At 51.1% G+C, this 25,750-nt stretch overlaps 1 protein-coding gene across 2 annotated transcripts in view; it reads right to left on the bottom strand.

Moving 5' to 3' along the window:
• The window catches only part of SIK3 (SIK family kinase 3), a 187,072-nt gene that overhangs the window by 93,070 nt on the left and 68,252 nt on the right, over positions 1 to 25,750 (bottom strand). The window lies entirely within an intron of this gene.

The raw sequence follows: 25,750 nt of genomic DNA, 5'->3' as shown, positions 1-25,750 counted from the left end.
GAAACGATCCCTGAGCACCACCAGGTGTGGCCCCCAAAACCAAAACAAGACAAATCAGGGAGGGTTTTTAAATGCCAAATGAACGCCACAAACCAAGGTGGCAGGCCAGAAACAAAGTTAACACTGTAATTTTACAGCTCACCATAGACCTTTTAAAGTCTCTACCAACTTGCCACTCAGAATTCTGTAGCCTCCCTTTCACAAACCAGAAGGATGTTGCCGGTTCAACACACATGTGCACGCGCACATACACACACACACACACACACACACACACACACATACACACACACACTTGCCGGGACCACCCGGGACTGAGAACAGCAAGAGCTGCCTGGGAAGCTGAGGCAGCGGCATTCCCCAGTTCAGAAGGAAACTTTCCAAATCAACATTGTTAACATGACCATCCTACCCAAAGTCCATACAGATGCAGTGTCGTAACGATTAACATTCCAGACTTCTCCAAGGCATGGAACAAACTCTACTAAAATTTGTGTGGAATCATAAAACTCTCCCCTATAGCCAAAGCAATCCTAAGAAAACAGAAGAAAATAGGAGCATTGCCTTCCTTGGTTTAAAACTATACTACCAAAGTTGTAATGATCAAACTGCATCACTGCATCGTACTGGAACAAGTAGAGACCTGAACAGAATTGAGAGTTCTGAGTTAAGCCCCCAGATTTATGGTCAGCTAGTCTACGACAAACCTAAGTATGCTAAGTGAAGCAAAGAAAATATCTTTAACAATGTTGGAAAAAAAAAAAAACGGATAGCCAAGCCGCACACGCTAGGGGAAAAGGCAGCTCGGATAGAGAAGAGAGCACCAAATAAAGGGTGTTGGGAGGTTCCTCTCAGGATGGGAGATGTGTGATGAGAGTAGACTATAGACCGAACATGATTGCTACTTAATGCCTCTTTTGCAAACCACAACACCCAAAAGGAGAGAGAGAACAAAAGGGAATGCCCTGCCACAAGAGACAGGGTGGGATGGGGGGGGAGGGGGGGGGTGGGAGGGATACTGGAACCTGTGGTGGTGGAAAATGAACACTGGTGGAGGGATGGGTATTCGATCATTATATAACTGAAACCCAAGCACAACAATTTGTAAGTCTACAACTGTACCTCCTGTTGTTTCACTAATAAAAATATAAGAAAAAAAAACAGTTAGCCATATGTTTAAAAAAATTAGAACTGTACCTCCCTTCATAAAAGTAAGCAAAAAGTAGATTAAAGATCTCAAGATCAGAACAGAATTCATACATTTATATATTCATAAAATACACCAAGAAAACATCAGCAGAACTCTGCAGGAAATTGACTACAGAGGAATCCTCAACAAGACGACCACGGTGGCAAAGACAACAGAAACAAATAAATAAGATGACATCAAATTAAAAAGCTTCTGCACAGTGAAAGACTCGAGCTCTAATAAAAAAACAACCAACTGAATGGGAGAAAATATTTGCACAGTCACTGTCACTGTCCTCCCGTTGTTCATTGATTTGCTCGAGCAGGCACCAGTAACGTCTCACAACAAATTGTGAGACCTGTTACTATTTCTGGCATATTGAAAGGGCTGGAGTGATAGCACAGCAGGTAGGGCGTTTGTCTTGCACATGGCTGACCTGGGTTCGATTCTTCCGTCCCTTTCAGAGAGCCTATCAAGCTACCGAGAGTTATCTCACCCGCACGGCAAAGCCTGGCAAGCTACCCGGGACTTATTCAATATGCCAAAAACAGTAAAAAGTCTCACAATGGAGACTGTTACTGGTGCCTGCTCGAGCAAATGGATGAACAATGGGAGGACACTGCTACAGTGCTACTTCTGATAAAAAGTTGATATTTAAGCATTCACTAAACTCACCAACAAAAAATCCAATGACCCCATCCATAACTGGGGCAAGATGAACCGACAGTTCCCCAAAGAAGATACACAGATAGCCAAGAGGCATATGAGAAAGTGTTCACTGTCACCCAGAGAAATGCAAATCAAAACAGCAATGAGATACCATCTCCCACCTGTGGGAACGGCACATAGCAGAAATGCTGGAAACAGCCAGTGTTGGAGGGGTGCGGGGAGAAAGCCCTCCCCCACTGCTGGTGGGAATGTCAGCTGGTTCAGCTTCCATGGGAAGCACCATGGAAATTACTCAAAAAACAAAAACAAACAAACAAAAAAAACCAAGACGGCTAGAGCTCCCATGTGACCCCGCAAGACCACTTTTTGGCATCGATCCCCAAGAACACAAAAACATCCATTCAAAAGGACCTATGCACACCTATGTCCATCGCTGTGCAAGATACGGACACGACCCGACTAACAGTGGGGGGGAGGGGAGAGGATGAAGCAGCCAGGGGATACATCCGCAATGAAGCTCTCGGCAGCTCTAAGAAAGAACAAAACCAGGCGTGTGCAGCAGTGCAGGTGGAGTGAGAGGGTAAGGGGCTGAGTGGGGTCGTCAGGAGGACAGGGACAGACACAGGATCTCTCGCACGTGAAACCTGAAGACTCACAGCGCAGGCCAAAGCCACATCCTGGGGAACTGACCCCCACAGCTGAGCTGGGGAGTGAGGGGGGCTGCCGGGGGTGAGAGGGCAAGAGGCTGGGTTCCCTGGGCGAGAAAGAAAGGGACACTGGGGAGGGGTGTGGTGCTGGAACTACACCCATGAGAAATCATTACTGTAAACAAAAATAACAACACAGTTTTGTTTGTTTGTTTTTTTTTTTTAAGGAGAAACTCTGCCCGCCATGGAGAGGTCGGAGAGAATGGTGGGAGCGAGCCCCGCTGTCAGAGGGTAACCCTGCTGGAACGACCAGGCATCAGCGGACACCACCCACTCCTCAGCACACCAGCAGACTATTTCATTGCCTTTCAACCTTCTTCTCTCCTCCCCCTTCTCTGGGCCCTCTTCTTTCTCTCTCCTTAAATGCTTCTTTCGTGGTCATCGGGAATGTCCAACCAGACTAGAATAGCTTCCACACCAGATTGCCCAAGCTGGACAGGCAGCAGCTGGACGCCCCTCCCGGCCACCATACGGTCAGTCCCTCCCTCGTCAGCCCAACTGTCTCCCCGCTCCTCCACTGTCTCCTGAAAGCAGGCCGGGCTGAGCCACACTCTGCTTCCTGAGTACCCCCCAGTCCCTCCCCAAGCCCTCCCATCCTCCAGTCCATTCTGACTCTCCCTGCTCCTCTGAGCTGGGTCACACTGCAGGGCGTTCTGGGCTTTCCACAGACTGTCCCACAACCCACACCTCCAAATGAGCCATGGAGAGAGGCATGACCGTGTGTGTTCCACAAGTGAATTAAAGCCAAGATTCAGGGGCTGGAGCAATAGCACAACAGGCAAGGCATTTGCCTTGCATGCGGCTGACCTGGGTTCGATTCCCAGCACCCCATATGGTCCCCTGAGCACCTCGAGGAGTAATTCCTGAGTGCCTGAACCAGGAGTAACCCCTGTGCATCGCCCGGTGTGACGCAAAAAGCAAAAGCAAAAAAAAAAAAAAAAAAAGCCAAGATTCAGACTTACTCAAAAGCAGAGAGATTGAGGGCCTTAGGGAGTGGGGAAACAGGGTCAGTATCAGATGCTGATCATTATTTTATTGTTGTTGTGGGGCATACCCACGGGTGCTTAAGGCTTCCTTTTTCCTTTCTTTTTTTTTTCCAGGCTTACTTCTGCCCTGTACTCAGGGGACCATGCAGGTTGCTGGGGTGTATGGCGAGCTCCCTGCCCCCTGCAATCTCTCCGCAGCCCTAGATGCTGATTCTTAACCACAATATAAACTGCCTCACAACAGCATGCTATTTTTTTTAATTGAGGAAGGAGGAAAACAAGTATAATTTGGTCACACTGATAATTATCTTGCTAATAATTCATAATTTATCTCATAGTTTCAGTCACACAATACATAAACATCATTACTTTTTTTTTTATGGGAAGCCCCCATCTGGCAGAGCTCAGAGCTTATTCCTGGCTCTGAACTAAGAGATCACTCCTGAAAGGGCTGGGGGAGGGGGGGGAATATGTGGAACCAGGGTCAGCCATGTGCAAGGCAAGTGCCCTACCCTGCCAGCAGTGCTCAAGGCTGACTCCTGGCTCTGCACGCAGATCGCTCCTAGCAGTGCTCAGGGGACCATAGGGGGTGCCGGGCATCAAACCCAGGACGGCACATCCCAGGCAAACCCCAGCCCACTGTGCTGTGGCTCCATTTTGCTGTAGCGTTTCCTGCCTGACTTGTTCACCTAAAATCAATCCCTTCCTCATCTTCTTTCTACTGATTTTTCATTCCTAAATTAAAGCACATACATCTAGTTACACAATACCAAATTTACACACACACACACACACACACACACACACACACCCCAATACTTGCACATGTAGATGAACAAATTTCCTGTGGACTCTGAGAGGGGCCATCTGATCCTGTCCTGTGCAGAGGCAGCACCTGTGGCAGCTTTTCCTGCTTTCGTTCCTACTCTTCCTTCTTCGTCCCCATTTCCTCCTGTCCTACTACCCCTACAGCACACCCCGGACACTCAACAACATTTGGGAAAGCTACACTGAGGCCAGTGAAGCATTTCTGGGGGAGGGGGAGGGCACACTGCCAGGGGCACACATTTGCCTGGCACTGGGACCAGGTACTGACCTGCCCCCCACAGGCCCCAAGCACCTCCAGGGCGGCCTCTGAGCCCCTGAGCACCCTGAGGTGGCCCTGGCAATCCCTGGCCTCCTCGCCTGGTGGGCCCAGTATCGGCGGGAGTGCTGGGCCCCTGAGCACTGCTGCGAAGGCCAGAGCAATGAATTTCCAACACAGGGTCAACCATTCGACCCAGCCGATGGCGGCTGCTGCATGTGCCTGGGGAGCACTCCCCTGCACTCTGACCTGGGGAGCACCCCTGCATCCTGCCCTGAGGGAGCAACCCCTGCGCCCTGCCCTGGAGGAGCAACCCATGCCCTGCCCTGCGGGAGCACACCCCTGCACCTTGTCTGGGGGAGCACCCTCTGCACCCTCACTCCCTATGCCCTGGGGGAGCACTCCATGCCATTCCCTGGAGGAGCACTCCCTACGCCCTGCCCTGGGGGAGTAACCCCTGAGTCCTGCCCTAGGGGAGCACCCCAGGCCCTGCCCTGAGAGCAGAAACAGCACCTCCCCCGGCAGTCACAGCAGCAGAGTCCAGGAACTGGGGCTCAACAAGCACCAGTGAGGGACCAAACGTAAACGGTGCGACAGACAGAGATGTTTCCTCTCTTCTCTGCCAGAGACGTGCGTTTCGGAGATACCTGTGACTGGTGAGAGACCAATCAGAGCAGACAGAGACCCCTCCCCCACCCCATTCCCTGTGACTGTTTTTCCCCTCAACTTCTGGAATGCCTGAGGCTGGAGAGAGCATGGGGGGGGGGAGAAGGGGGGTGCTAGTCCCAACTGGGAAACCTTTTTAAAAAATAAAGGTGACAACAGAAGAAAGCCGACCTTTCCTCTGGCTGAAACCATGAAGCCCCAAAGGCACAGGTCACTTGGAGAAGTGCTTCCTTCCCTCTCGGTCCTGGCTCACCATGGGCCGCAAGTGGCAGGTCCCATACAAAGTGGAGCGAAAGCACACACGTCCTTCCAGGGCGGGAGGAAACAGCCAACAGCCGGGGGCAGGAAGGGGGACTGCGAGGACGTCAGCACGTGCCAGGGGGACCAGGTTGCCTAAGAAACCAAACAGGGCTCTGGGGCTCGCTGGAAACCCTCTGCCGTGCTGAAGGGACGCAGCGGCGAGGGCCAGCAGGCGTGGATGCCCAGCACCCAGGGAGACGAGACAGCAGCGGGAGCCAGGCCAGGCACACTGCGGAGAACACTGGGTGGGTTTTGGTGGAGTCTGTTTTTTGGTTGCTTTTTTTTTTCTGCGGGGAGGGGAGAGCCACACCCAGCAGTGCCCAGGGGACCCTGGGGGGCTGGGAATAGAATCCAGGCCTCCCACAAGAGTGTGTGCTCCGGTCGGCTCCTTTGAGGTCTCTGCCCATCCGCAAAGCCCCAAATTTGCGTGTGCCTGTGTTAGTTTTGAAGAGCGCCCTGTGAGCTGAGCATATAAACAGGCATAAATGGTACTTTGACACAGATATAAATATAGAAACCATTACTGCTGGTTATATGACTTAGGTAAAGAAACTCGGCAAACCAGAAGTCTTTCTGGAATTAGCTAGCCTCTGCTTCTCTGGCCAGCGGTCAGATCTAGTCTAGGGTTGCTTTGAAGTGTAGCAGCTTAGAAAAAGAAGAAGGGGGGTGGGGGTGGAGGGAATTACAAAGTATTATTTGTAAGTAACTGGTTTGACACAGAGTTGGAAACAGGCAAACGTTTTGTTTGTATTCGGGCCACATCGAGCGAGCGGTACTCAGGGCTTACTCCTGGCTCTGCATTCAGGAGTCACTCCTGGCAGGGCTCAGGGGACCAGAGGTGGTGCTGGGGACTTAGCCTGGGTCAGGGATGTGCAAGGCAATCCTCCTCCCCACTGCACAGTCACTCCAGCCCCTGGCAAACATTTTATTTTATATATATTTTTTAATGTATCACCATGAAATACAGTTACAGACATACAAACCTTCATGGTTAGGTTTCAATCATACAATGACCGAGTACCCATCTCTCCACCAGCGCCCATTCTTCACCACCAATGTTCCCAGTGTCCCTCCCCCTACCCCCACGCCATCCCTCCACCCCTGCAAAGATATTTTAAACCCCCAAGCCCAATCTTGGTTCTAAGGCTGCTGAAGGAAACGGAGAAGGAAAGGAAAACAGGACATTAGGAAGGAAAGAGTCACACGGGGAAAAGGAGTGTTGGGGGCTGGAGCGATAGCACAGCGGGAAGGGCGTTTGCCTCGCACACGGCTGACCCGGGTTCGATTCCCAGCATCCCATTTGGTTCCCCTAGCACTGCCAGGGGTAATTCCGGAGTGCAGAGCCAGGAGTAACCCTTGTGCATTGCCGGGTGTGACCCAAAAAGAAAAAAAGAAAAAGAAAAGGAGAGTTGGTCTGTGGAAAACAACATCTCAGCACGCGGCAGCTGAGGCCAGACTGACCGCGCTTCTCCCCATTGGCCTGTGGCCGTCAGAAGTTGGCCCGAATGTGTGTGCCCGCTTTCTCCCTGGCTGAGGGAAAGCCAACAGTTAAGTGTAACTCGCTGTGAGGTTCCAATAGGCTAATGACCGAAGTACCTGTGGCGGGAGCAGAGGGCCATGCACGCAGCCAGCCCCAGGTTGATCCCCAACACACGCATCTCAGCGACTGTCCTGGAGGCCCCCGTGCATCGCATCCCGGGGCCCTCGCGCTGGACTACTGGCCCATCTGGCCAGAATCACAGGGATGGACCCAGGCCTCTTGCTCTGGGGGCCCCTGTGAACCTCCGCAAGAAGTACTCAGTTCAAGAGTGCTTGGTAGAGCCAACGGTGAGGACACAGTCTCTCTGAGAGGATCTCATCAGCTCCTCGTGCTGAGTTGTCTGCAGACCCCCTCGACGGGTGGGGGTGTGCATTTCAAGACCCTGCGTGTAAACCTGGAGCTGGAGGAGGAGAGTCCTGGGCCCACTATGTTTTACCCAGATCTATGCTCCGCATGTAGCTGTTTTATGTTACAAATCAGCCATCTTAGAGGACACAACACTAACTTCAAACAGCACTGACTTGACAGTATCCGGGACAGCGATCCAGGAGTGGCGTCTCTCCCAGGGAGCCTACTGAGAAATAGTCTCTTCGGACAGGCTGACCGCAGTGGCCTGATCCTGCCCAAGGGCAGCCGTGACTAAGGGCTCTGCCCGACGGCATGTTACCCCCAGTGCCGCCATCAGCCGGCGCGTCCTACAACACCCTCCCCCAGCCTGCGGGGCCTGGCTCGCTTAGCCGGAGGGACCGCCTTCCCACATCCCTCCGCCTGGCCCATTTCTTTCTCTTTATTTGGATTTTGGGCCCCACCCCGCCATGCTCAGCGATTCTGTACTCAAGAATCACTCCTAGGGAGCTCAGGGGACCATAAGGGATGCTGGGGACCAAAGCCAGGTTGGCTGCGTGCAAGGCAAACGCCCTCCCCACGGGGCTACCCCAGCCAGCCCCCCTTTTCACCGGCGAGATCACAGCTCGGCTCTGCAACCCAGGGGTCTGCCGAGGGGAAGTGTGCCTGTGAGGGTTTGGACATGACACGGGAACCATCTCCTGCGGGCCAGAAACTGTGGCCACCCCAAAAAGCTTCCACGGGATCAAGCAGAATGGGGTGCGCCCTGAAGAGCCTGTCCATGCATTTTCACAGAGAGAACAAACTCGAGTTCAAAAAATACAACTTCGTTCCACTGTGTAGCTTGACTGTTGTTAAGTGCACTTGTAATTTTATCCCCGGAAAAATATTAGCAACATCCATGCACTGTAGCACTGTCCTCCCGTTGTTCATCGATTTGCTCGAGCGGGCCCAGTCACGTCTCCATCGTGAGACTTGTTGTTACTGTGTTTGGCATAATGAATATGTCACAGGTAGCTTGCCGGGCTCTCCGAGAGGGACGGAGGAATTGAACCCGGCTCGGCAACATCCTTAAACTTGCCCAAATCCGGGGACCCGAGACAGGGCAGATACAACAGAATGGGAAAAAATGAGGCAATTCTCTCTCCTTGGTATAAAAAGGGAAAAGGAAAAAATAAGGCAAGGAACAGTAGTTGGTTATTTTTGAGGGGAAGGTGGTAACTGCGAAATGGGCAGGGTGGTGTCTGAGCCGTCTCATTCGACCACACCGTTACCAGAGGGACCTTTTCGTGCCCTGGCCCGAACACAGCAGCCAGATCTCCTCACTCCAGCCACTCGGCTTCTCCCACCTTACTGACCCGCGGGCCTAAGAGGCCCAAGCCTCTGGCCCTTCTGATAAGGGCACAGCCTTGAGATGCCACCCTTCACATCCAGTTCTCGTTCGCCCTACACTTAGGTGGGGAGTGGGCACAGCCCGGGCACACACGCAAAGGTGTGCAGGGCCAGCCAGCCTGGAGGTGGTGGCAGGGTGAGCCATCTGCGAGACTGGGGGCTATAATCCCACTAAGGTGCTCCCCAGCAAGCTGGCAGGACAGTCACTCACCCACCAAACAGGCACGCGTCCCCCACAGTCTAGGCAAGGCACTTTGCTCCGTGTGGGGGACAAAAGGCTCTGAAATTACTGGCTCGTGCCATAGAGGTTTGAAGTGTAAAGAAAATAATGCACTCCTCTGGTAACGGTGTGGTCGAATGAGACGGCTCAGACACCACCCTGCCCATTTCACAGTTACCACCTTTTCCCTTTTTATACCAAGGAGAGAGAATTGCCTCATTTTTTTTTCATTCTGTTGCATTCGCCCTGTCTCGAGTCCCTGGATTTGGGCAAGTTTATGGATATTGCCAAGCCAGGTTCAATTCCTCCGCCCCTCTCGGAGAGCCCGGCAAGCTACCGAGAATATCTCGCCCACACGGCAAAGCCTGGCAAGCTATCCGTAAATAAAATAAATTATTTTATTTAAAATGTAAATAATAATGCTTTTAAAAAGGCGAATTTGTTATTTATTTGTTATTTATACTTTGCACTGATAAAAAAAAGTTTAAGTCATTTTCATAAAATGCATAGTGGACGAAAAAGAAAAAGAGAAAATGAAATAACAAAGTCAAGGTAAAAAGGTTTATAAACCACAAAGAGGACCAATTTCCCACAAAATTCCCCCAGAAAGGAAACAGGCCAAATACTCTAAATTCAGAGAAGCCGGGAGTAAGGAGGCCCGAGGCATCTCAGCAACAGTGCTGAAAAAGGGAATGCTGATCCCTTTCAGAAACAAGGCAAACTCACATACTGTCACCCAGAAGCAGGAAAAAACCCAGATAGCTGTGTTAAAAAGAACCTTGTCGAAACAGCTCCCAGACTGAACCGTGCCCTTAGCGCTGTCCTGCCCTTCCTCCTCCTCACCTCTCCTCCTCATCACTAAACACCAATGCCAGAGCAGCCGGCCAGGTCTATTCTAGGTGCCCCATGAGTTTGAACATCCAGTTATTTTCCTTTCATTGTTGGCTGTTGTTTTGTATTTTGGGGGCCACATCCGGCGATGCTCGGGGCTTGCTCCTGGCTCTGCACTCAGGAATCATTCCTGATGGTGATCAGGGGACCATATGGGGTGCCGGGGACTGAACCCAGGACAGGCACGTGCCAGGCAAGCGCCTTGCCTGCTGTGCTACTGCTCAGGCCCTACATTAAGCTATTTTCCAAGGCTTCTTTGAACTCTGGAGTTCAGAGTTGCTTCCTACTAGTCACTTTTAGAAACGTCTGGAAGATACAGAACAGACTAACCTGTAGCCCATCAGGAGGATTGTGCAGATAATAATCCAAAGATCGGGCCAGAGAGTAGTCCAGTAGGTAAGGTGATGATGACCTTACATGCAGCTGACCAGTTCCCCACATGTCCTAAGGTTCCTGAGCACTAACAGGAGTGATCCCTGAGCACTGCGGGGTGCAACTCCAGAACCTAAGCGTTACCACCACCCAGAGACGAGCAATTCTGGGCATAAGAGGACAGTACACTAAAAAACTGGTGAGCGCTGTTAAAAAATATATATCTGTAACTTGGGCCGGAGCAATAGCAAAGCAGGTGGGTGCTCGCCTTGCACACGGCCGACCCGGGTTCAATCCCCAGCATCCCATATGGTCCCCCAAGAGCTGCCAGGAGTAATTCCTGAGTGCAGAGCCAGGAGTAACCCCTGAGCACTGCTGGGCGTGGCCCAAAAAAACAAAGAAACAAAAATATCTGTAACTCTTCTTCCTCCTCTTTAGGATGGGTTTAAAACATCATCAGAAACAAATACCTAACATGTATAATTTCACCTCCCAGAGGGGCAGGCACCCCACCAGGACCTAAATAAAGACTCTGGCAGGACAGAGGCGCGGTGCCCACCTTTTCCCTCGAACACTCAGAAGGCTCTGCCAGCGGCGGGCCCCTCCAACTCAGCCCGGTGCTCCTTCCCCAACTGAGATATTTCTGGAATAGTCTCAGGATCGTAAATCACGGCAGGTGCACAGTCATACCAGCTTCCTGGCTGGTAAATACAGCGAAAGTATACAAGATGAAGAAATGAAGCCACAGCCCAGAGTGGTTGGGTGTTTCTGGTTTTGTTTTTGTTATCTGTGCTTGTTGTTTGTGTTGGTGGAGGGGGGAGGGGGTGGGGGCGGGCCATGGGGCACCAGAGATGGGCCCCAGCCTCCCACATGCAGAGCAGACACCCCGGTTCTCTAGCTCCTACAGCACTCTGGCTTTCGTGGGTAAAGTGTCCTTTTGGGCACATCAACTCTTCCCATCAAGCCACAGAACAGGGCAAATGCCTGATGATGTGAGCGGTCGGTGTTACATTCCGACTGAGTCTTTAAACTTTCTGTTCCTGGGGCCAGAGAGATAGGACAAGGGTTCAGGTGCTTTTCTTAAATAAAACCAACCCTAGTTCCATCCCTGGCACCACAAATGGTCCCCCCGTACAACCAGGAGTGAGCCCTGAGTACACAGTCAGGGGTAAGTCCCGGGCACAGTCGGGTGTAGCTCCCCAGCACCCCCCGAATCTGTGATTCCTGAGCTCAGCAAGATCAGCAATAGTGATGCAACCCAGTTGCTGGCTGGCTCTTCAATTCAAATGAACACCTGCTTTTTATCAGTTTGAAATTCAACATATTTCTAAATCTTATCAGATCAGTATAATCATATGAGACACAGGAGGAAGATTAGTTGAATCTCTTAAGAAAGCATTTAGAAATCTCTGAAAAGGCACTAGAGAGATACTTGATCTGAAGAAGCAATTCTATTAAATGTTTCAATTTCCCATGATCCAACAATCTGGCATTATTAACCGAAGCCATTTTTTCACACGTAGCATTAATTTATTATCTTCCAAAAATTCTGTAACCCGATCATGGCTAAGAATACAAGACAAAAAAAATTAAGAACCAACCACCTTCATGATCATGTCATATGCAATTAGCCTACCCTGCTAAATTCACAGCATCAATTCTTTGGACAATTCAGCAAAAGTCAAGCTTTTGAACTTCTCTCCACCACCATCCCCACATCTGTCAGGTTCACCTGAATAAAATACTCAAAATCCCACCCTAAATTCCTTGAATATATTGGCACGTTTTCCCTCTGCATATTTAATACAAAAATGAAACTACTATATGCATAATACCATATGGAATATTTTTCCCACTTAAAAGCCTCCTGTTTATCTTGTGATGCCACTGATTGGCCATAACACGAAAGTTTGTCACAATTTACAACTGACCACATGGGACTGGCTATTTCCTTTTTTTGAAACTATTGTAAACAAAGTTACAGTAAATATTACAGTAAATACTCTTAAGGCTACATTCTTACTTTACCAACGGTTACAAAGACAAACCCCTGAAAATGAAACTTCTAAGTCAGAGCAGATACTCTGCAAGTTACTGAGACTTACCACTCAAGTTACATCTATCTGGTTCCTCCACCCGCACGGCAACACGAAGTTTTCTTTGCTTTACTTTGCTTTTCTTTTTTAATAAAGCTTTGCCACTTTGACAAGCAAAAAAGGGTGTCACTGTAACTGACATTTCTTTGTGGGTGCTATATTTGTAAGGGGATCTAATATTAGCTGTGTTTATTAGATAAGTATATTTTTTCATTGTTGCTAAAATTTTCTTTCAGCTCATTTTTTGCTCAAGAGCTCCTTGTCCACCTTCAGAATTTGAGCAGGCTTATATAATAAAAGGGGATGCTGACAAAAAATGACGCTATTCTGCTATTCCTGTCTTGGAAAGCACTTTCTCCACCCGCATGCGGGGCAAGGTAACATTTTCACCCCTTGCGTTCGCAGGTGAACGGGCAATCCTGCCATCAGCTTTGCATCCTTTGCGTTTCTAAGTCAGAGGGACCCACTTGGGATGATTGTTTTGTAACTACTTTCTTAGACATCCCTTTAAAAACCTTAAGTGCACTTTAATGCATACTTCTGTCACAGAGCCAAGAAATAATAAAACAGGGGAGAACAGCTCTCTTTAATGCTGTCAGATTACTAAAACATTCATGACAAAGCATCACATTAAAGCGATGTCTTATAAAAGCAATATCAGATCCCATTAAATTAATACTGATTCATCTCTTGTTACCTTGCCCACACCGACCTGAAAGACAGAAGCTTCCGGGCCCAGGGTTCCCTCGGGTTTGTCCGACTCATCCTGACACTGTCAGGCCCGTGCAAGAGCACCAAGCTGGTTTTTCACAAAAACCCTCCCTGCACTTGCGGAAGGCCGCACGGCAGGGGGACGCGATGGAGCCCTCGGAGATGTTAGTCACTGGCACACATGACAGAAACTCAAGAGATGACAACAGGTTGCCTAGCAGCAGCCTTGGAAACGCACCCGAGTGAATAAAGAACCGCCAGTCACCTTCCCCAAAGAACAGCACACATGAACCCGCTTGGAACCAGCGCTGGCCATCAGCGAAAGATAGTGACCAAGAGCTTGTGGGCAAGTGTTCCTTCCTCACGGGCACCCCCATAAGGGATCATCAGTCCCGCTCCCCAAAGAGCCCCCCCTTCACATGGGGGAGAGGAGACCTCCTCCTCCCCGAGGCGCCTCCTGGGCTGCTCCTGGCTCACGGGGCATTGTCCAAGGAGGAGAGGATAATTCGGATCTGGCTTTACCCACCACATCATTGGCGGCTATGTCCCCTAACTAAGATCTCGCTGCCAAGAACCCGAAAGCCTGCATCTTCCTTCCTGTTTGTGAGCCCCCCTCCCGGGGCCCAGTTAGTCACGATCTGTTAACAGCTCCGGATCGGAAAAGCTAAACTCCAGGATCTGCAGGAAGCCACACAGACGCGTCCCACTTCCACCAACCATCCTGGCCCTGCAAGCACTCCAGGGGAAGGAGCCGGCATCCAGATGCATGTTCCAACAAGGGTCACTCTTCTCCCTCTGCCCTTCCCGCCCAGCAGATGCCCTTCACCCTCTGGCACCTTGACCTTCCCACAATCTCTCTTCCTCTCTTCCATCACCCGAGGCTGGCTCCCATGTTCAGACTCCAAGTCTGCGACCTGCCCCTGCACGCACCACTGAAACTCTTCTAAGTACCCATGACCCATCAGTACAAGGTTTGGAGATGGAGGTGGCAGGGCTCGGCTGCACTGACCATTCCCTTCCTGAAACGCTTCATTCTACTACCCAGAGCTTCCTCTGCCACTTCTCTGGCACCTGTCCGTGATCTCACCGGTCCCCTTCCCGTCCCAATTCTCCACACGGCACACATGTTCCTTCCCAGTGGCCCTGCCACCAACACCGCATCTGAAAACGGGCCCACTTTCTGATGTGATGTGGACGACCTCGTTCCGGGGTGTGTGGTTCTCAGCTTCCTCCCAGCACTGTATTATCCAAACCCACACACCCAGCCATCGGCAATTCTTGATGGGAGCCAGGCTCCCCTCAGGCACCCATCAGCCACCTGCAGCTCTGATCTCCCCAAATGCAGTATGACTTTTCAACACCCCAAGTCCCACCCGTGCCCCCTGCCCTACGCAGATTTTTCTAGGAGGCTGCAACTTGCTTTTCCTCCCTGCCACTTAAAACACCTGACGGGGGGGGGGGGGGGGGGGGGGCGCGGAGCCACAGCACAGCAGGGAGGGCGTCTGGCCAGGGTTCAGTCCCTGGGACCCCATATGGCCATCCAAGCATCTCTGGGAGTAATTCCTGAGTGCAGAGCTCTGAGCAGTAACCCCTGAGCATCGCTGGGTGTAGCCCCCAAATAAAAGAAAAATAAATGAAAGCAGGACTGCCTTTTGCTCTGGAAGCTCCCCTGGAGTGTGAGTACCCTGGAGCACCAACTGGGGAGGGTTTGCCTCATTAGCTCTGCACCTGACACGCCACAAGAATTTAATAAACATTTCTCAAATTAACAGATTTTTAATAAAATGTACCCGTACATGTCTTGAACTGGGTCATTATGTCTTGCCTGAATGATCGCAATGATCTCCTAATATCGAATGTACCTCTAGTGAATACAAGTCTTCCTAACTTCAATCTGCCCTCCACACTGCAACATGAATGAACTAAACAAACCTGATTCATTTACATACACACACACACACACACACACACACACACAAACACACACACCCTTTGCCTTGGTGCTGATGGACGGGCCCTAGGCTACTGTGCCCAGCGGGACAGGGGAGCACAGGATGGGGGAGGGGGTCGTCAAACCCAGGGGCCTCCCACATGCACACCTGTGCTCAGTCACTTACACTGACTCTGGCTGACCCCTCCTCAGAAGCTATTGGACGCCTGCCCGTCACCTACAGAACACCCGTGCCTCTGAGAATGAGCGCCCAAGTCCCTCTGCATCTGGCCTCCGCCGGCCTCGCCTCGTGGCTGATCACTGCCCCACACTGTCACTGGGCTCCACAGGAAACCACCTCACTGCTGGACTCTGGTTGGCCAACCCCATCTTTGCGTCCACCCTAAACTCCCTTCTCCACTTTGTGAAGCCTAGATTTTGAACCTTATAGAGTTGACTGACCTTAAGTTGCAAATATTGGGATAAAGTGTTAGTCTTCCAAGAAAAAATATGACATCATTTTAGTGAATTTTCCCCAAACAGAAGCGGGATCTATTTACACACTTAAGTACATATTTACTTTTACTGGGGTCCATCCGAGCAATCACTGCTCCCTCATAATACACTCGCATCTTAGCCCATTCCTGAGGGGCAAATGCTGCATTCCAGAAAGGCGGGGGGGGATGGGACATTTCACAATATTGCCTTGACAGTAAACACACTTTTTGCCCTGAGCCGGTATAGAGCACGATCCTCCATGTAATAAAGTGCCTGTCAGCAGCAGCTCGTTTCTGGAGGAGCTGTAGGAGGAGAGCTTGTCATCTGACGCTCTCCACCAGGTTAGCATTATGCAAGCATCAGAAATAACAAGCAGAACGGAACAGCCACTGTCACCCCGAAGTCTGTATCCCGAAGTGAACTCTGCTGCGAAATAAGGTGGAAGTTGTGTTTTTCCTGTTCTTGCATCCAACTCGCTCACATTCCTCGCAGGCAGCCAGCGCGGGTGGAAAGCTCAGGCTGGCCGGCATGAAAAGCGGTCAGTGTTCGGTCTGAAGGAGACACGGCCTGGGGAGTCAATGCCGCCTTTGTGGACGTTGCTAGAGCAATAGCCAACAACAGCTCGCCGCGCACCTCCCCCCGAAAAAGGTAGAGAAGAAGAAGGCAGCCTGTTGCCACATGAACATCTTTCCTAGGACAGTAATTTGGGGGGGTGGGGGTGCACAATTTAGCCATGCAACACCGTGGGGCAACCCCCACTGACTTTAGCAGGTCCACCAACTAGACTCACAGTAACAGGCTGTTCGGGCCAGCACTGCACACAGAGCAGGTCTGACACTAGCAGCTCCGGTTTGGACTCAGCCCCAGAACTCAGAGGTTTCTCGCTCAAAAGAAGTGAGCTGGGCCCGGGGTGACAGTTCAGCGGGGAGGGCGTTTGTCTTACATGCAGCCACCCAGAGTTCGATCCCCGGCATCCCATCTGGTCTTCCAAGCACCACCAGAGGTAACCCCTGAGCACTACCAGGGGTGACCCAAAAAGCCCCCACCCCACCAAAAAAGAAAGAAAAGAAAAGGAAAGAACTGAGCTCCCTGGAATTCCTCCGGCTTCAGTAAGATACTATCTGCAAAGCCCTGCTCGGCGCGCAGTAAGCTCTCTTACGAAAACTGGCGTCGTTCTTTCCATTCTGCTGCCACAGCTGGGCAGGAGCGGTATCAGGAAGCGCCAGGAACTCCAGAAACCAAGAGAAAATGATCCAAACTGAGAAGTGAGAGGCAGGACTCAGGGAGGAGGAACGGAGACTGATTCCCAGGGCCGAGACCTTCCCTAGAATGGCCCAGTGGCCCAGCCTTCGCGTGGGCACCCACAGAGCCAGAAGCCGGCAGACAGCCCGAGAGCGTACTGGCTGGCAACGGCCCCATAGGAGATGCAGGGGCTGAGAGTCCTTGCCAGGCGGCTGAGCAAAGGGGTTAAAGCACCTGCCATGCAGGTGGCTGAACCTGGTACAGACCCTGACACCATATCATCTGGGGTGAACACCGCTAGGTGCACCCCCCCACCCCAATAAATAAAGTAAGGGAGCCAGAGCAATAGTACAGCAGATAGGGCATTTTGCCTCGCATGCAGCCGACCTGGGTTCAATCCCCGGCATCCCATACGGCCCCTCCAGCACTGCCAGGAGTAATTCCTGAGTGCAGAGCCAAGAGTAACCCCTGAGCATCACTGGGTGTGACCTAAATAGCCCAAAAAGACAAATAAAATAGCACAGCGGGTAGGGCGTCTGCCTTGCATGCGGCCAACATGGCCGACCCGAGTTCGATTCCTCCGCCCCTCTCGGAGAGCCCGGCAAGCTACCGAGAGTATTCGATATGCCAGACACAGTAACAACAAAGTCTCCAATGGAGACGTTACTGGGCCCGCTCGAGCAAAATAAAAATAAATAAAAAATAAATAAAGGTAAAATAAAGTTGATTGTTACAGACGTGGTCACCGAAAGACCTGTCGGAGGCACCTGGTACTCGCTCTCCTGTAACAGGCCAGCGTCAAACTAGGCCCAGGCCTCCTCCATCTTCTCCCAACCCGGAGTCCTGTTCCTCTCTGAGATCACTTCTCTAAGTACATGTTGTTTGTTTGGGGGTAGGAGAGCCCCCAAGGAGGGGCTACTCCCGCCATGATGGGCCAACCGGGCCAGTGGGTCAGTGCTGGAGTCCAGGGATGGTCTGTTCCAGGGGTCAGACTCGGCCACAGTGAGAAAGATGTGTGTGCCTGGGGGGAGAAGGGGTGTCAGGACCTCCACAGGCCAGTGCTCTGACACGATAGCATCTCCTGGCCTCGTCGCTTCTCCTGCACTGCCGTGTGATACCCAAAACCGGAAACCAAATGTGAGGGCCAGGGAGCCGGCTCAGGGCTATGCTGGCACTGGGGATCTGCGTGTGACCGTCCACCCACACGGTCCCCGAGCACATGCTGGGCTGACCCCGTAATCCTGGGCTGTGTGTCACTGGGAGTGGCCCCGGGTCACCTGAGAACACCTGGGGTGTTCTCCAGGAACAGGTGGAAAGGAAAATCACGTGTGAACAGAGGCGGCGGCACTGGAAGGAAATGCAACACACACAGCCAACATTAAAAGCGGTTTTCATGCCAAAGTACAGGTGAGCACTTCAGTACACAGCATAATCTCCTGTAATCCTCCTAACAGGTTACAAGTAGGTGCAATTATTAGCAACCTTTTATGAATACAGAAATCAGGGCAAACCCAGGTTAAATAACCTGCGGGAGGTCACAGCTGGCAAAGGGTGGGTCTGGGAGTGAGCCCGCCCTGACCCCAGGGTCTGTGCTCAAGGAAGCGAGTGAAAAGCAACTCAGAGCCGCCATCGCCACGCTGCTCCTCTCCCAAAGTCATCCGGCTGGGTCCCTGTTTCGGCTTTTCGAGGCCAGTACAGGATCCCCCAGCTTGCTCCAGTCCTGCCAAACCTCATTCTGAGCTCTCTGGTATTCACAGAACGGCAATGGTCCAAGTCAGCAGGAGCCAGAGACCGGTGCAAGCCCTGCGCCGGCAGCCTGCGGGCCCCCGACCTTGATTTCAAACACGGAAGCCCAAAAGAGGATGTTTCTTACTGAAACTAAACAAAACCAAGAAACAGCCCACTGTCCTATTCACTCATCTTCTCTCGCACTTGCCTCTAATTCAAGGACAGCAAATATTGCGCGTGACATAAAGTTGCAAGGATGACATCACTTAGGAATCCCAAGGTCCCCCAAACACCCTGTCCAGGCTAGAGAGATAAAATAGGGGTTCAGAGGCACCTGCCTTACACATGGCCGACACTGGGAGCACCGCCTGCCCCCATCCTCCGTCCCCCCCCCCCCCCCCCCGCAAAGGAAATTAGGTGTATTCTTCTCAATAGGAAATAGGACATAGCTGGGGAAAGTTTCTTAAGAAATAGTCTTAATTCAGAAAAAACAGCCCAAACATTAATCTGAGATGGCAATGAGAGTTCGAGATCTTCATTACTTTCCTTGCCATAAAATTGGCATCATATCATGAAAACAAAGTGAAAGAATTCTTGAAAAGATTCCGAGTTCAGCGGAGTTCATGCCCAATTCAATCGGCTAATCAGTGGCTGAATAAATAGCAGTACTCCTACATAAAAAAAAAAAAAAAAAAGATTCTGAGTTCTGTTTTTCAGAAAGGGACACTTGGGTCATCCTGGCAGAAATGGTTCTGACAAGATTTCCCTAAGCAGCCTCTCAAACTACCCACATAAGCAAGCTAGGACTGCTTCCTCTGACATTTTAGAAATGTGCAGAGATGAGGAATCTGACACATCTCCCCCAGTCTTGAAATGTGTGAGGCGAGGGTTCTCGTTTTCAATTGGCTTACCAATTTGCTAACGGGGTCACTGCCAGTAATGGGAAGAGACTTGTCTTTTTAAGTGCTGAACCCCCAAGAAATGAACGTGAACCCCCATCTCAAACCACCTCTAACTCTACAGAATCCACGTGAATACAGAGATGCTGGCGTGCCTATCACTGAATGTGGGGAGCAGGCCACTGCATGGGTCAGGAATTAGCCCTGAGTTACCCAAACACCCAGATGCTGCGGTCAGCTCCAAGGGCCGAAGCGATACACCATGGGGAGGGCACTTGCCTAACAGGGAGCTGACCTGGGGGTCAATCCCCGGCCTCCCATCTGGCTCCCTGAGCACCAGCAGGAGTGATCCCTGAGTACAGAGCCAGGAGTGACCCCTGAGCATTGCCGGATGTAGCCCCAAAGGAGAGAGAGAGAGAGAGGAGAGAGAGAGAGAGAGAGAGAGAGAGAGAGAGAGAGAGAGAGACCCCAAGGGACAAGCCCCATAGTTTCTCAGACATGGTGGCTGGTTCACCAAGTCCGTGAGGTACAGACAGACTCAGTAGAGATCAATGCACATTCATTTTCAAGTGCAGGCTTTTGGGTTTGTATCCAGCCGGGTCAATTCAAGGCCCGGAACTTCTGACCACTCAGATGGCAACAAGAGCAGCAACTTCACAGAACAGCTGAGCACAACAAGCCAGAGAATATATCTTAGATGCCACACACCAAATATGCAGGCTGCTCTTTTTTTTTTCTTCTTTTGCTCTTGATAATGTTGTGTCTTACTGCCAGGATCATACTGGGAAGAAACTGCACAATCAGAAGGAAATGCAGATGTGACCAGGGGCGCCCTCCTTCAAGCACAGGAAACTGTCCCCTGCACTAGGAGCCACCTCAGGGCTACAGGGAGGCTCAGAATGCGGGAATGCGGAAGGAGGACCAAAGCCCCCAGACAAAGGAAGGGCTAGATGGAAGCTGTAGAGCAGGAAGGGGCAGGAGGCAGATAGATGACTGACGAGCGAACCCACAGTTGAATCTCCGACCCTTGCTCCAGCTTGGGCCATAGGCTCTGAGCGTCCCGTAGGAGTCAACCCCCAGGAAGGATTTTACAAAGCAAAAGGGGTCCGGAAAGAGAGTACAGAGAGTAGGGTGCACTGCCTTGCACGCAACCGACCTGAGTTCGATCCCTGGCATCACATATGGGCCCTGAGCCCCTCCAGGAGTGATTCCTGGGCACCAGGAGCCCTGAGGGCTGCCAGGTGTGCCGCCAAAAATAAAAGCAACACCAGGAAAGTCAGTAGTTGTGGCTTCGGAACCAGAACCAGAAAATCAAACTGCAACGGCCTTGCCATTGATGAAGTCGGTTTCCTGATACACATTTGTTGTAAGTCTGCAATTATATCCAAACTATAGGAAGCAATCCAGAAATAAATAATTCAAAATTGGATCAATCAAAGTCGGAAGACAAAGATATTGATTGGGATTTTAAAGAAACTAGGATGCATAAAGTTGAGATCTGAAGTTCAGCATGTGTACTGCAGGCCACGGAGAGCTCAAAGGGCGCGGGCACATGACTGGCACGGGGGGAGGCCTGGGGCCAGTCCCCAAGCACCACAGGGTCTCTTGAGCACTGGGACAGGTGTGGCCCAAACACAACCTAAATAAAGAAATAAATGACCACCTTAAGTGTGAAAACCTTAAGTCACAACTGCCTGAGTCGTCCCAGAGCTAAAGTGCTTTTTTAGCAGGCTCCCTCCTGAAGGCACTGACATCCTCCCAGCCCTGCAGACACCAGGTCTAACGACTCATAAGCAGCATCGACCTGAACGTTTGGTCTTCAGGTCTAAATCCTGCTCCTCAAAGTCTAAGCCCTGATGCACCCCCTGGGGGTGCTGCTGGAAGGATCCAGCTCCAGGTGTGGTGGGTGAGGCCTCAGGTAGAACTGAGGAAATGGGAACGCTTCTGTTCCTTCACTTCAAGTTGGAGAGATGAAAGGGCGGGAGCGGGATGGGGCGGGTTAGGGGGATGTCCTGAGTGATTTCTGAAAAGGAGGAGGTAAACTAAAAAAAAAAAAAAAAAAGTAGGAACAACAAAAAAATTAATGTGGGAACCTTTAATCTAAATTTTCCTCTCATGGATGTTCAACTATGCTCAAGAATGTTTGTTGAGGGCCAGAGAGATAGTACAGTGAATAGGGCATTTATCATGAATGTGGAGAAGCTGGATTTGGACCCTTGGCATCCCAACCCAGGTTTGGACCCTGGGTCCCTCAAGCCCCACCAGGCATGATCCCTTAGCGCAGAGCCAGATATAAGCCCTGAGCATTAATGGGTGTGGCCCAAAAAGCATATATATATATGTGTGTGTGTGTGTGTGTGTGTTTGGGTTTGGGTTTTGGGCCATACCCAGCAATGATTAGGGGTTACTCCTGGCTCTGTACACAGAAATTACTCTTGGAGGTGCTTGGGGGACATATGGAATGTCAGGACTCAAATTCAGGTTGGCCACATGCAAGGCAAACACTCTACCTGCTGTACTATCATAGGTCTGGCCCCTATATACTGTTTTAATGCTAAAATGGTACCAGTTTTGTTTACCAGTCAACTTCAATGTGCTAATCCCATAAAACTACTTCCTATGCATGGGGCTGGAGAGATAGCACAGCGGGTAAGGCATTTGCCTTGCACGTGGCCGACCCTGGTTCGATTCCCAGCATCCCATATGGTCCCCTGAGCACCGCCAGGAGTGATTCCTGAGTTCAGAGCCAGGAGTAACCCCTGTGCATCACCAGGTGTGACCCAAAAACCAAAAAGCAAAAAAAAAAAAAAAAAAAAACTACTTCCTATACAGTGGGGGAAAAGCCCATATAGTAAAGATTCATTTGAGCAAAAGCACCAACTGTAATTATGATGAATTTTAAACACTCAAGACGTGCACCTGATATCAGCACCTTTATCCCCCAGAGCAAAGGCCTCCGCCGCGTCGAGGGCTGGGGAAGCTCAGAGACACCTCAGGCTCTCAACAGCATCTCCCTGCTGCCAGCCCACCCCATCCCCTGCTTCCTGAAGACGACAGAGAAGGGAGGGCAGCAAAGCCATGCTCTCGGGACCCAGAACTCACTCCTTCCCCTAGGCCAAGCTCCGCATCGGTCACCACATCCCCAAGTCCTGGATGGGGCCAGGGGGGTGTTGGGGCATATAGAGTACTATCAGGGAGCCAGACGCAGTGCTGGCAAAAACAGACAGTACCTTACGCCTGCGCACTCTGGGCAGGAGGACCAAGCGTGCTTCTGCAGCAGGTAGACAGAGCCACAGCCGGCCGTGCTTCCTGCAGGCTCTCGGGCTGCGCTGAGGAAGACTAGACCTTAGGTGGACTTTTCTCTCTTCTCCACCTAAACCACTTTCTTCCCTGGGTCTGGGCCCAGGGTGCTCACATCCCCAGGCTGCCTCCCTAACCTGATTGTGAGACCCGCTGGAGGGGGTCTGAGGTCCTAAGGAAGCCCAAAGCAGCTAACTCCAGGTCATTAAAATTATCTTACGTGAGCCAGCCAAAGTATTGTTAGTATGTCTTAATGTATACACCCATCCATCCTTCCATCCATATATACACACCTGGAGACAGAGGGAAGAAGAAAGGTCAGTGTGAAAGACAGAGAGATAGGACAGTGGGTAAGACACTTGTCTTACACATGGCTCAACCGGGTTCGATCCCTGGCACCCCATAGGGCCACCAGAAGTGATCCATGAGATCAGAGCCAGGAGTAAGCCCTAGGCATCGCAGGGTGTGGTCCCAAAAGAACAACAAAGTTTAGTTTGAGAAACCTTCAATGATAAAACATGAAATCACGCCCTGCCCCCCCCCCCACACACACACACCAAATGCAAGCCACAAAGTTTTGTACTGAGGATGCTGATACATGAATAGATTCATCAGGCTGAACCACATGGGCTGAAAAGGAAAAATACTGAAGGAGAATAGGGCTGTCTAAGCACGCCTTGGTGGGCGTACGCCCATTCCATTCTCAATTCCCTAACAGGGTTTGGGATGAGTCGTCATTTCATACTATCCAGAGAGGTTCTTTCCCTCACAACACATAGTGGAAAGTGAACAATTTCCAAATGGTTCTTTCCTACAAGTTAAACAAAGAAAATTATTCTTTCCCAGAAGCAGAAATTCTGTTGACATTAATGAGTATGACAAAGAATCAATACCATTTATCAGCCTTTTAATTTTTTTAACACTAAGAAAATCTTTGGGGAACTTGCTGAAAATTCATTCGCATGTAAAAGTTTCTACGGAATAGCGGAACAAAGCCCATAAAAGAAGTCTGTCTGTGTCTGTATGTCTGTCTTTCTGTTTTTCTCTCTCTCTCCCTCTCTCTCTCTCTCTCTCTCTCTCTCTCTCTCTCTCACACACACACACACACACACACACACACACGACAGGGCTTAGGGCACTGTACTGTACGTGGTGCTGGAGATGACCCAGTTCAGCCACGTGCACCAGGGTTAACCACTGTACTATCTCTCTGGCCCCTCAAATCTATTTTGAAAGTTGTTTGAATGTTGTCAAGCATAGCCAGGCAGGACATCCTGCAGTGGACAGGGCCGTCCCAGGCCTGGAGGGTAACCAGAGCCCGCTCTCCATCATACTTATCCTGGTTAACTTTCCCAAGGCTGTTATTCAGTCTCGTATTTGAAGGCATTTCACGCTCTAATGTCAACCCGTTTTTTCATCTTTTTCTAATGCCGACCCATTCATCTGCTGTCCCCAAAACCGCCTGGTACTTTCCTATCTTCCTGTCATTGTCTGTCTGAAATTCCCTCTCCATGCGCCTCCTTATACTGACTTTTGTTTGGGGGGCCTGGGGCAGGGGCATGTCCCAGTTTAGTGCTTGGTGATCCCTGGCAGCACTGGGGGACCAGGAAGTGTTGGGGACTGGCCCTGGGCTCCTGCCTGCAAGTCCACTGGGCAACCTCGTGGGCCCCTCGTCTCGGTTTTAACAGCATCCAGGGGCGGGAGCGATAGCACAGCCGGGAGGGCGTTTGCCTTGCACGCGGCCGACCTGGGTTTGATTCCCAGCATCCCATATGGTCCCCCGAGCACCACCAGGACCAACTCCTGAGTGCAGAGCCAGGAGTAACCCCTGTGCATTGCTGGGTGTGACCCAAAAAGAAAAAAAAAAAAGCATCCAACTGGCTCGTTCCAGCAGCCTCCTTCTCGGACTACCCACAGTCAGCCAAGAGTCCGACCCCTCCTGCATTCATTACGATGGCCACTCAGTCAGGTGGTCCATGCGCAGCCACTACATCTTCTCACTGACCACGCGTCTGCTGGCAGGTGGTGTGGACGGCACTGTGAGCCACTTGGCCTTGCAAATGGCTGAGCCACCTGAAATCGTGCTCCCCTCATGGGTCAAGCTAGGGAAAGGGCCGCCTCCCTGCCAGCATGAGGCGGGAGTGGAAACAGTACTGTAAACGCACGTCACCAGGGGCCGGAGCGACAGTACAGCGGGGAGGGTGCTTGCCTTGCACATGACCAACCCAGGTTCGATCCCCAGCATCCCATACGATCCCTTGAGCACCACCAGGAGTAATTCCTGAGTACAGAGCCAGGAGCAACCCCTGAGCATCGCTGGGTGTGACTCAAGAAGCAAAAAAGAAAAAAAGAAAGAAAAAAGTCACGAGTGAAGTTCCTCAGAACCACACTGAAATGGAATACCGTAAAAAGAGCATTTTTAACAAACTAAGATAAATATGAAGACTCGGCTCTCTGCCCCCCAGTTTGTGGGAAGATGAAACGAGCCAATTCACATAGTGGGTCGGAGGGTGGCTGGGGAACAGTCACTGAAAATGCCCTACTATCACTGATGGTCCAGCTGGGAATGGACTCACCTGGGCACCGGCCTGCAGTGATGCCCTCCCTCAGGCCCAGCCAGGCAGGCTGCCCCGTGCCCTGTGCACTGTGAGTGGACCCTGAGCCCACGGTGGGCGGCCACTGTGGTCACCTGGACTGGCACAGAGGGCTGGAGTCGCACGTGGTCTCTGAGAGGCTGATCTTGCCGGGCCAAAGATTCAAACACCAGATTCTGGGCCAGTTGATCAAAACGAGAAGATCAATGAGTGAGCAGCTGAGCCAGGAAAAGGCATGACAGAACACGATCTGCCCACGCAAGGCACAAGCAGTGTCCAGTCTGCTGAAGGTACACGCTCAGGATTGTGACTAAAGAACATCCTAGAGGAGACAAGACCACAAACAGGGTGACAAGATTGCGGTGGTCAGGAATTACAAGAGGAGAGCAAA

Source organism: Sorex fumeus, unplaced genomic scaffold, assembly GCF_029834395.1.
Source record: "Sorex fumeus unplaced genomic scaffold, SorFum_2.1 ptg000169l, whole genome shotgun sequence".
Classification (NCBI taxonomy): domain Eukaryota; kingdom Metazoa; phylum Chordata; class Mammalia; order Eulipotyphla; family Soricidae; genus Sorex; species Sorex fumeus.
Note: the sequence above shows the minus strand (reverse complement) of the source record. Positions and strands in the feature narration are given on the sequence as shown.